We start from the raw sequence: 12,057 nt of genomic DNA, 5'->3' as shown, positions 1-12,057 counted from the left end.
CTATTGTTCTCCTGAACATAAGGTTTCATTTTTCTCTAGATTGTTTTGAGGTTTTCTTTTTTTTGTGTTAGAAAATTGACTATAAAGTATCCTTTGCTGAGCTTTTTGAATCTCCAAATTGGTATTTTCCACTAAAATCTAGGAACATTTTGGCCATTAATTAACATTTTCATGTTAACATTAATTAACATTAACACAGTCTTATACTTTTATCTTGTTCTGGGACTTTAATTATATATATTAAATATCTGCTGCTGCTGCTAAGTCACATCAGTCATTTCCGACTCTGTGCGATCCCATATGTATATATACATATATAGATTGTTTGACATTGTTCATATAGGCCATGGATATCTGGGTTTTTTTGTCCTTTAGTCACTTCAGCTTGAATAGTTTTTAGCATATCTGTGTTCAAGTTAACTGATCTTGTCTTCTGCTAACTCCAATTTGTTGATAATGCGTCTAGTGACTATTTCATTTCTAATACTGTAATATTAAGTTTTAGGATTTCTATTTAGTTCTTTCTTTAGAACTTGCATTTCTCATCTATAATTTCCTATTCATTCCTTGGGTTTCATTATGCCACCTCACCCCCTGCCCATACCTCTAAAGTCATTCAATATATTTAAAATTATTTATGCTAAATCCATCAATTGTGTAATCTCAGTGTCAATGTGTCTATTTTTATGGATTTTTCTCTTGACTATGCATCCAGGTTTTCTACTTCTCACATGCGTAGTTATTTTAATGGATACTGTTTATGATAACATATAGAGACCCTGTATTCTGTTTTGTTGTTCTATCAAATGCTGATTTTTGTCTTAGTAGGCTGATCATCTTGAACTTGGGGTGCCTCAACTTTATTCTTTTATGGGGTATTTATTGCATTTTGTTATCAGGAAATTCTCTTAGTTCTGGACCATGGTATTTAATCCTGGGTCTTGGCCCTTCTAGTGTTTCAGTGGAAAAACTCTGATGCTTCAAATTCCAAGTGTTTCTAAGTAGCTGGGATCCAACTCTGTTTACCCTATTGTACTTGGAAACTAAAATATCCTCTAAATCTTTTCAGGTTTCTAGCTGCTGCTTTCCACTGAACTTTTCATACTGTTTTCTGTACATATACAGTTCAGCTATCAGCCAAGGCCTGAAAACAGTTTATATGCCGATTTTATGGCTCCTCACTCTGGCATTCTCTTTTCTCAGGTTTCCCTCCTTGTTTTCCAACCTCTTTGACAGTCCTGAACTTTTATCCATAACATTTTTTTTTTTTTTTTTTTTTTTTTTTTCTTTTTTTTTTTTTTTTAAATTTTTTTATTAGTTGGAGGCTAATTACTTCACAACATTTCAGTGGGTTTTGTCATACATTGATATGAATCAGCCATGGATTTACATGTGTTCCCCATCCTGAACCCCCCTCCCACCGCACTCCCCATCCTATCCCTCTGGGTCATCCCAGTGCACCAGCTCCGAGCACTTGTCTCATGCATCCAACCTGGGCTGGCGATCTGTTTCACACTTGATAATATACATGTTTCAATGCTGTTCTCTCAGATCATCCCACCCTCGCCTTCTCCCGTAGAGTCCAAAAGTCTCTTCTATATATCTGTGTCTCTTTTTCTGTCTTGCATATAGGGTTATCGTTACCATCTTTCTAAATTCCATACATATGCGTTAGTATACTGTATTGGTGTTTAGCTTTCTGGCTTACTTCACTCTGTATAATGGGCTCTTGATAGAGATTGACCTCCACAGAATAGATGTATAAATATGGATCTGATCCTTTTGATTCTAGTCTTTCCATGATCAAATCCATTTCAGTTTTTCCCCCTGCTTTTGATCATTCTCCAGCACCTTTAAGTTATTGTTGATGTATTTATAAGATAATTTGTTTAGAGTTTGTGACTTTTAACTAAAAAAGGGTCAGTCCTTTGAAAAATACACTGCTAGTGCTAGACTCAGAATTATAGTGGCTTGGGCTCCCTGATGGCTCAGACGGTAGTCTGCCTGTGGTGCTGGAGACTCAGGTTCAATCCCTGGGTCTGGGAGATCCCCTGGAGAAGGAAATGGCAATCCCCTGCAGTATTCTTGCCTGGAAAATCCCATGGATGGAGTAGCCTGGCAGGCTAGAGTCCATGGGGTTACAGAGAGTCAGACACGACTGAGCAACTTCACTTTCTTTGTTTTTTTAAGAAGTCACAATTGTCCTGTCATGTTTCATGAAATTAGTACTCCATGTTACATCATTTTTGCTTCTCTAGAACATGTATAAAAATTCAGTGTGTCCCATAGATATGAATTGCTTATTTCATTCAGTAACATTTATTAAGCCCTGATACTGTAGATGACAATGTTTTAAGCATTCGTTGGAGGCGAAAATAAAGGTAAAACTTAATCTCAGTCTTCAAAGATCTTATAGTCTTTTACTTACTCAATAATTATTTAATGCCAGTGATAGAAGAATAATAGATTTTGTTCAAAGTCTTTGTTCAAAAACTGGGTGAAGAGTAAATAGTGAAGCCAAAATTATGTAAATAGCTATATGATCACACAAAAATACCTGAAAAATTCTGTTAAATGTACGAAAAGTCACTTTCTATGCATGCAGAGGATTGAAAGTATAGATTTAAAGTGAGGATTACAAAAAAACTATTGAGAAAAGATATCTGAGCTGAGACTATAAGTTAATTAGGCAAAGAGAGGGGCAAAAAGGAAAACATTTATGTCAGAGGGAGCAGTATAAACAAAGGCTCTGAGGGATCAGGGAGTAAATGAACTTTGAGAACTATTTTTGAAGTAAAACGAACAGTTCTAGTGATGGATTTAGTGTTAAGAATATATGAGGGAGAGGGAAAAGTCAAGGATGGAATTAGAGGTTTGGAGTTCCAAGGTAGGAGATATGGTACTATTTATAGTGAGATGGAGCTTCCTGGTGGCTCAGGTGGTAAAGAATCTGCTTGCAGTGCAGGAGACCCAGGTTCGATCCCTGGGCTGGGAAGATCCTCTGGAGAAGGAAATGGCAACCCACTCTGGTATTCTTGCCTGGAGTATTCTATGGATAGAGGAGCTCCTATGGGCTACAGTCTATGGGGTCACAAAGAGTCGGACAGACTGAGTGACTAACACACCCACAGTGATATGGAATGCAGAAGGAGGACCTGGTTAATGAGAGGGTTAAAGGCACGGGTTTGAACATGGTGAATCTGAGATGCCTGGAAGACACCACTTGACCATATTCACTAGCAAGTAGGATGTATAGTGCTGTGGCCATAAGTGGGTACTTCAGCCATTCTTCCTGCTGATTCTTCAACCAACCAGCAAGGTGGTATCCTTAGAACCCTGAAACTTTCTCTGATGACACTTCCATCTAACAAAGTCAATCAGTTAGTATTTACTGAGCACTATGTATATTCAAGACATGATACAAATTGTTGAGGATATGATTTCAGACAAGACAGACAAGGAACCCCTTGTCTGGGTGAAACAGGCAAAAACTATATAAACAAATGACTGAATAATAAAATTTCAGACAATTAGTACTCTGAGAAAAGTTAAACTAAAGTGATAGTGTATTGGGTTGGAAAGATGTGCAACTTTGTACGTAGTGGTCAAAGAAGCTTTTCTGACATTTTGTCTGCAACCTAAATGATGAGAGGAGTCATCTAAAGATTTTTGAGCAGGACATTTCCAGAGAAAGGAAACATCTAGAGAAAGATCCCGAGGTAGGAAGGAACTAATATTTTCTTGTGTGGCTGGATTTTTGTCGCTGAGAGGAAGACTGCTAAGGACCTGCTGATGTACTGACGTCTGCATAAAATGCCCTAATCAGACCAGCTTCCCAGGTGACGGGTTTTATAAGCCTTCTGACACCGTGTGCACAGGTTAACCTGCTACATCAGAAAAGTGTTTAAACAGAGTAAGGAGTGTCAGGAGTATCACTTTTTGAGCATTTCCTTGAGACTGTAATAAAATCCATAAAATAAAGCATCTGTGGATATTTTTTTTTTTTTTATTCTGAGTCATCCACACGTCCTCATTTGTTTGAGGAAAGAAGATACAAGATTGGAAAATTTAAGCCTGGTATGCTGTTTTATGGGGCACAAAGATAGGCTATGGTTTGTATGATTGTGAATAATTTCCACCAAAATAGTCAAAGTGGGTCAGTATCTAAGCATGGTGTAGACTAAGAGATAATAAAATATGTTATGGGAATATTTTTTTGTCCTGTTATGTTACTTAGTGTGATTAAAAGAAGGAATCCTCCTGACAGGAGCTGTCACATCCTCTTAACAATGCTTAGTGACAGTTGAAGTTCCCAGTTTCCTTCCAGATTGTCGTTTAGTTAATTTGGGGCTGGGTGTGGGGAATTTGACAAATCACATGTTTGCCAACTAAACAGTACTCCAAATTCATGTTGCTTTCTCCCTCCACTCATAGTTTTCCAAGTGTCAGAATTTTCTGTTGAAAATGATGGGACCTATTTGGAAAGCATAAATGTGCATGCAAATCAGAGTTGCAGACTCGGGTGTAGAGCTATTAGTGTCTAACAGGACCTGTTCAGGTTATTTATGCCCCAGTTACTCCTTGGAAACGAGAATAAACTCTGCAGAATTTTGTGGATGAGGACATAACAAAAGCCTAGTCTAATAATTGTGAAACATATGTCCTCCTACAATTTTCACAAAAATCCTTTTTCCCCCAACTTGTCCTCAATGTATCCACTTAGGTTAACTTAGGTAAGGTCTGTCCAGGTAAACTGAAGTAGAGAGGTGTGATACACACGCAGATATTTTAGAAATAGAAAATTGCTATTTAAAAAAAGCACCCATCTTGGCCTGGATATCTAGAGAGTCTTTAATTTTAAAAAATGCCACTTATATTCATCAGAGAACTACCTATTTATTTTCTACTTTATCAGAATATATATATTTGCTGTAAGTATTTTGGGGACTTGGGACATCTAGTCAAATCACCTAGGTCCCATAGGTTTTCATGGATCCCAGCAAATAAACCCTGAGAAGATTCTAAAAGATCATCATGTCCCACAGTCTTTTTTTAGGCTAAAATGCCGAAACAATTGATTAAGGCTATTCTGTCAGCTGGGCTTCCCTAGTAGCTCAGATGGTAAAGAATCTGCCTGCAATGCAGAAGACCTGGGTTCGATCCCTGGATCAGCAAGATCCCCTGGAGAAGGAAATGGCAACTCACTCCAGCATTCTTGCCTGGAGAATTTCATGGACAGAGGATTCTGGCAGAGTACAGTCCATGGGGTTGCACAGAGTCGGACACGACTGAGTGACTAACACACACACACATTCTGTCAGCTATTGGCAGAGGGAGGCCAAGTATTTCTAGCCCAATGCTTTGTCATCTAACCTAGAAAAGAATAGCTCATCTGAAGGTCATTTCCAGTTTGGCTTGGCTATACAGATAGTTTTGTGACTACACACCATGTCTGCAAGCAAGGGGTACTCTTTGTGACAGGTGCTTTGGCTACATTGGCTTAAACTCCCTCTCTAGGTCTTTCTCTTTAAATAGCCACACATGAGTCTATGGAGAGTTTACCCTATGTGTAACTCACTATTATGTATAAACATCTCAGCTTAGTTTTCTCTAGCAGGAGTCCATCAATAGCAATCCTTTCAGACTACTTTGCACAGTCCAACAATTTTATATTTCACTTTGTATGCTTATTTATCACAGATAGGTTCTAGATTAATAATATTTTCTCTGGGAGTTTGATTTTCTCTGGGAGTCAATCCCACAATAGGGATTGATGTGTGTAAGAAATTGTACAACTAGGAAAAATCTAAGTATTGTCTGCATTTGTTGTTGTTCATTCACTAAGTTTCATCTAACTCTTTGTGACCCCACGGACTGCAGCATGCCAGGCCTCTCTGTCCCTCACTGTCTCCCGGAGTTTGCCCAAGTTCATGTCCATTGAGTCACTGATGTCATCCAACCATTTCATGCTCTGTCATCCCCTTCTCCTCCTGCCCTCAAACTTTCCCAGCATCAGGGTCTTTTCCAATGAGTTGGCTCTTCACATCAGGTGGCCAAAGTATTAAAGCTTCAGCTTCAGCATTAGTCCTTCCAATGAATATTCAGGGTTGTCTGCAAATACCATAATATTTCAACTTTAGACAAGTAAAAGGCTTAAGCTTGCTCCCTAGGAACTGTTCCTCTCCTCTTATCTGTTGTCTTTCTGTTGTAGTAGCCTGGTCATCCGATCCACTGTTCACTTCTTTGATTTTCATGCATTCAGCATTCAACAGATATTTACTGAGTACTGCTTTATATCTGTTAGTGTTTTACAAGCCAAGGACCCAAGGGTAGATAAAACAAATTCCTGCTTCTCAGGGAGGGAGCTTACATTCTAATGGGGGAGCAGAAAAGTAAAGCAAGATAATAGGATAAATGATTTAAAGGCCAAAATAATTGAACAAGTACATAACTTCTTTCAGAGCATATCCTGGCATGCAGGAGTTGTTTAGAGCATGGCAAATTACCCACTTGCTAGAAATTAGAATCCAATAGCTGTAACGCATCTCCCGGATGCCAAAAGTCTAATCACATCATCACCAGAATCCAGAAACTTAAGGGGATGAGGGAAGAGAAAGCATTTCAATTTGGATATTGACAGAAGACTTCTCTTTGCATTTATTCCAAGTCAAATAGTTTTCCTTCCAGTTTTGTTTACATCTGGTATTTGTAACAAGCTCTTATTTTCTTCTGATAACCCATTAACTTAAAAGTAGCTCTTATGAAGTAACAGTGACTTTTCCATTATTGAGTATCTGTTTCAAAGTCATTTAATCTTCCAAGCAGAATTTGTTGTGTAAAGCTTTATGCAGCCAAGAATAATTTATTTGCAAATGTAGCAGTAGCATACAATCAGCCAAATAAATCGAGTTTTTCCTCCAAATAATATTCTACTGAAAGTTTAAATGTTTCTAGTCTGTGTTTCATTAGAATTTGAATAGGTATGTGCAGTTATTCAAAATGTTCTCCGATAGTGAAATATTATTTGGGAAACAGAACCCTGTAAACATACAACCTCCCTTCAGCATACCAACACATTCAAATGTCCTACTCAAGGCTGAAATTGAAAGGCAACACTGTTTAAATGAGAAAAATGTGATTCAGATTGTGATTAGAGTACTGCGCACTAGGTAACTAATATGGCAAATATAGGTATAAAGATAAAGGTGCATTCTCTTACAATAATTATGAAGAATTTTCTCTTCACGCTACTTCAGCAGTGCTTTTCAAAAAGGTTCTAATAAACATTAAAAGTTTAAGGGAAATTGTAAAATGATTTATGAGGCCATAAGCTTTGTCACATTATACTACCTGTTGTCGTTGTTCAGTTGCTAAGTCGTGTCCAACTCTTTGTAACCCCACGGACTGTAGCATACAAGGCTCCTCTGTCCTCCACTAATTTCCTGGAGATTGCTCAAATTCATGTCTAAGTCAGTGATTCTATCTAACCACCTCATCCTCTGCCACCCTCTTCTCCTTTTGTCTTTAGTTTTTCCCAGCATCAGGGGCTTTTCCAGTGGGTTGGCTCTTCATATTAGGTGGCCAAAGTATTGGACTGTCACCTTCAGCATCAGTTCTTCTAATATATATTCAGGGTTGATTTCCTTTAGGACTGACTGATTTGATCTTGCAGTCCAAAGGACTCTCAAGAGTCTTCTCCTGCACCACAATTCAAAAGCATCACTTCCTCAGTGCTCAGTCTTCTCTATGGTCCAACTCACATCCACCCATGACTACTAGAAAAAAGATAGTTTTGACTGTGTGGACCTTTGTTGGCAAAATGATGTCTCTGCTTTTTAATACACTGTCTGAGTTTGTCATAGCTTTTCTTCCAAAGAGCAGGTGTCTTTTAATTTTATGGCTGAAGTCACTGTCTGTAGTGATTGTGGAGACCAAGAAAATAAAATCTATCCAATGCTTCCACGTTTCCCCCATCTGCTTGCCATGAAGGCATGGGACCTGATGCCATGATCTTAGTTTTTTAATGCTGAGTTTCAAGCCAGCTGTTTTACTGCCTCTTTCACCCTCATCAGGAGGATCTTTAGTTCCTCTTCAATTTCTGTCATTAGAGTGGTATCATCTGCATATCTGAGATGGTTGATATTTTTCCAGGCAGTCTTGATTCCAGCTTGTGATTCATCCAGCCCAACATTTCACGTGATGTACTCTGCATGTAAGTTAGATAAGCAGGGTGACACTATACAGCCTTGATGTACTCCTTTCCCAATTCTGAACCAGTGCATTGTTCCATGTTCAGTTCTAACTGTCGCTTCTTGACCTGCATATATCTCAGGAGACAGGTAAGGTGGTCTGGTATTCCCATCTTTTTAAGAAATTTCTATGGTTTGTTGTGATCCACATAGTCAAATGCTTTAGCGTAGTCAGTGAAGCAGAAGTTTTTCTGGAATTCCCTTGTTTTTTCTATGGCCCAATGGATATTGGCCACTTGATCTCTGATTCCTCTGCCTTTTCTAAATCCAGCTTATACATCTGGAAGTTCTTGGTTCACATACTGTTGAAACCTAGCTTGAAGGATTTTGAGTATTACCTTACTAGCATGTGAAATGAGAGGAACTGTGTGGTAGTTTGAACACTCTTTGTTTGGCGTTGCCTTTCTTTGAGATTGAAATGAAAACTGACCTTTTCAAGTCCTATAGCCACTGCTGAGTTTTCCAAATTTGCTGACATATTGAGTATAGCACTTTAACAGTGTCATCTTTTAGAATTTTAAATACCTCAGCTGCAATTCGGTCATTTCCACTAGCTTTGTAGTAATGCTTCCTAAGGTCCACTTGACCTCACACTCCAGGATGTGTGGCTCTAGATGAGTGACCACAGTATTATGATAATCTGGATCATTAAGACATTTCTTGTATAGTTTTTCTGTGTATTCTTGCTACCTCTTCTTAATCTCTTCTGCTTCTGTTAGGTCCTGTTTCTGTCCTTTATTATGCCCATACTTTCATGAAATGTTCCTTGGTATCTTCAATTTCCTTGAAAAGATTTCTAGTCTTTCCTATTCAATTTTTTCCTCTATTTCTTTGCATTGTTCATTTAAGAAGGCCTTCTGATCTCTCCTTACTATTCTCTAGAACTCTGCATTAAGTTGGGTATATCTTTTCCTTTCCTTTTGCTTCTCTTCTTTCCTCAGATATTTATTAAGCCACTTCAGACAACCACTTTGCCTCCTTGCATTTCTTTTTCTTTGAGATGATTTTGGCCATGCCTTATGTACAATGTTTTAACAGATGTGAAACGTTCCCATCTCGTTTTTCCTTATTTCATCCACTAAACCTATATTTATCAGGCACCTAAGGTATGGAAAGTTATGACTAACCTAGACAGCATATTAAAAAGCAGAGACATTACTTTGCCAACAAAGGTCTGTCTAGTCAAGGCTATGGTTTTTCCAGTAGTCATGTATGGATATGAGAGTTGGACTATAAAGAAACCTGAGCACTGAAGAATTGATACTTTTGAACTGTGGTGTTGGAGAAGACTCTTGAGAGTCCCTTGGACTGCAAGGAGATTCAACCAGCCCATCCTAAGAGAAATCAGTCCTGAATATTCATTGGAAGGACTGATGCTGAAGCTGAAACTCCAATATTTGGCCACCTGATGCGAAGAACTGACTCATTTGAAAAGACCCTGATGTTGGGAAAGATTAAAAGCAGGAGGAGAAGGGGACGCTAGAGGATGAGGTGGTTGGATGCCATCACCAGCTCAATGGACATGATGAGTAGGCTCCGGGAGTTGGTGACGGACAGGCAGGCCTGGTGTGCTGCAGTCCCTGGGGTCGCAGAGAGTCAGACACAACTGAGTGACTGATCTGAACTGCCGAACGCAGCTCTCACTCTGGGCTGTTTTATTGCCATATGCTACTCTAAACTTTAGCTAAGGTATATTTAAGGATGCACATTTATCAGTCAGGCTTTAATTATGGGCAAAGGCTTTACTTAAACAAACTATTTGTTCCAAGTTGATTACTGCTACTGCTAAGTTGCTTCAATCATGTCTGACTCTTTGTGACCCCACAGACTGTAGCCCGCCCAACGAGGCTCCTCTGTCCATGGGATTCTCCAGGCAAGAATACTGGAATGAGTTGCAATTTCCTTCTCCAGACTTGATTAGTGGACCAAGCTAATTGGTATTCTTGATTCCAGTTCCCACCCCCTGTGATGTATCCAACAAAATTAGCATGGGCTGGCCTTGGACAGAATCATAAAGCCCAGTGAACTCATGAGCCATTTCTGTGCCTCCCTCCCTATGAGCTGCCTGCTGTGGGTCCTGAAAAGATCCGCAGCCCTAGGTTTCATGGACTGCTACCTTCCTTCCTTCTTCTCCCCAGACATCCTTGTCGTGGGTCTCATTCTCTCAATCTTTACATTGCAGGAAGATTAAACAATATGTTGTTTTGCATGAAGGTGTCAAGAGCTGATTATAATTTATAATGCCACCTTCTCAAGAAAACATTTACATTTTTAAAAATGAGCTTTTGAGTTTTAACAGAACTTTAAGTACTATGGTAATACCAAATACTGAGGCATGAACATAAGGGACGTGCCTTGGAATAGAAGAAATGTTTCCAATGTCCTTCATATAAGAGCACCATGGAACATCTGGGTAGTATTTTAACTTTTACAAAGTATTTTTAGCTTAGTATTTAATCCTTTTAGCTACCTTGTAGGTGGGTAAATGAGAGGACTGAAGTGAAAATATCTACTTGATTACATCTACAAGACATAACAATAAAATACAGATACTATCATATCTTGATGGAATTTAGACTACCATGAGTATCATGCATTAAGAATGTCATATTGATTTACTTATATGCCAGCTCTTACAACAAAAAGACACATGGAACAAAATTAGTATAATAGCATCATAAAGAGAAATCATGAGCTAGAAAGAGATGTGTAGATAAGCTAATTCAAAGAACTAGGATTAGGTTTATTATGATGTGCTTGAGCGCATGCATGCTAAGTTGCTTTAGTTGTGTCCAACTCTTTGAAATCCTATGGACTGTAGCCCGTCAGGCTCAACTGTCCATGGGATTCTTCAGGGAAGAATACTGGAGTGTGTTGCCATGCCCTCCTCCAGGGAATCTTCTGACCCAAGGATCAAATCGTTGTGTCTTAGGTCTCCTGCATTGGCAGGCAGGTTCTTTACCACTAGCGTACCTGGAAAGCCCCTTATTATGATGATGAAATATAAAATTGTATTACTGGCTTCCTGGAAGCCAAGTCACAAAGGGAAAGGTGAAGGATCTGTTAGTCTTATAGTTCGGAGGAATAGATGTTGCTAAGGGGTAGCAAAATTTTTTGTTTCCTTGGCTTTAGATTTGGAAAGGCCTCTCATTCATCATTTTATGGAATGTAGACTGAATGATATGAAATGGGCCATTGCCTCAGTAGCTGCCATTTTACGTCTCAATGTAATTGGATATTAGGTCTCTCCATTCTGGATTCCAGCTCAGGACATTTTAAGTATTTGTTCCTAGGCCATCTGGCTGGAGACTTAGTCCATCCTCTTTCCATCTCTGTGAGAGATCTCATCTGATGTTCTGTGCTGGCCACATTCCTTCCCCCCTGCTCTCCATCCTCTCATTCTGATCCTTGTCTTTTCTCCTGCTCTGGTGTGTGCACTCACTTTGGTCACTACCTTGGAGACGCCAGGACTGGCTCCTCCTGCCAGGTTTCCAGGCTGCCCAGATGACAGGGCTGACATGCTCTTGAAATCAAAGCCATCTTCAGAGGGCTCTTTTCCCTATTGGTGTCATGTTATCTTTATTTTCAACTTAGTCTGTACTTTCCTGTTGTGTGGCTTGCTTTTAAGAAAGAGGGCATCCCACTGGAGTGTGGGTGGGCCCCTAGTGATACAGTTCTTTCAGCATTGCTGGTCCTCCCAGCACCTCCAGAAGCTCCAAGTTTCATCTACCTTAACACGTCTGACTTCTTTCTCACTTATAGCCATTCCCACAGTAGTTCTTTTTATTTTCTAGCTCTGCGTCAGTGT

This window comes from Cervus elaphus, chromosome 9 (assembly GCF_910594005.1).
Source record: "Cervus elaphus chromosome 9, mCerEla1.1, whole genome shotgun sequence".
NCBI classification, from domain to species: Eukaryota; Metazoa; Chordata; class Mammalia; order Artiodactyla; family Cervidae; genus Cervus; species Cervus elaphus.
This window is presented reverse-complemented; position numbering follows the sequence as displayed.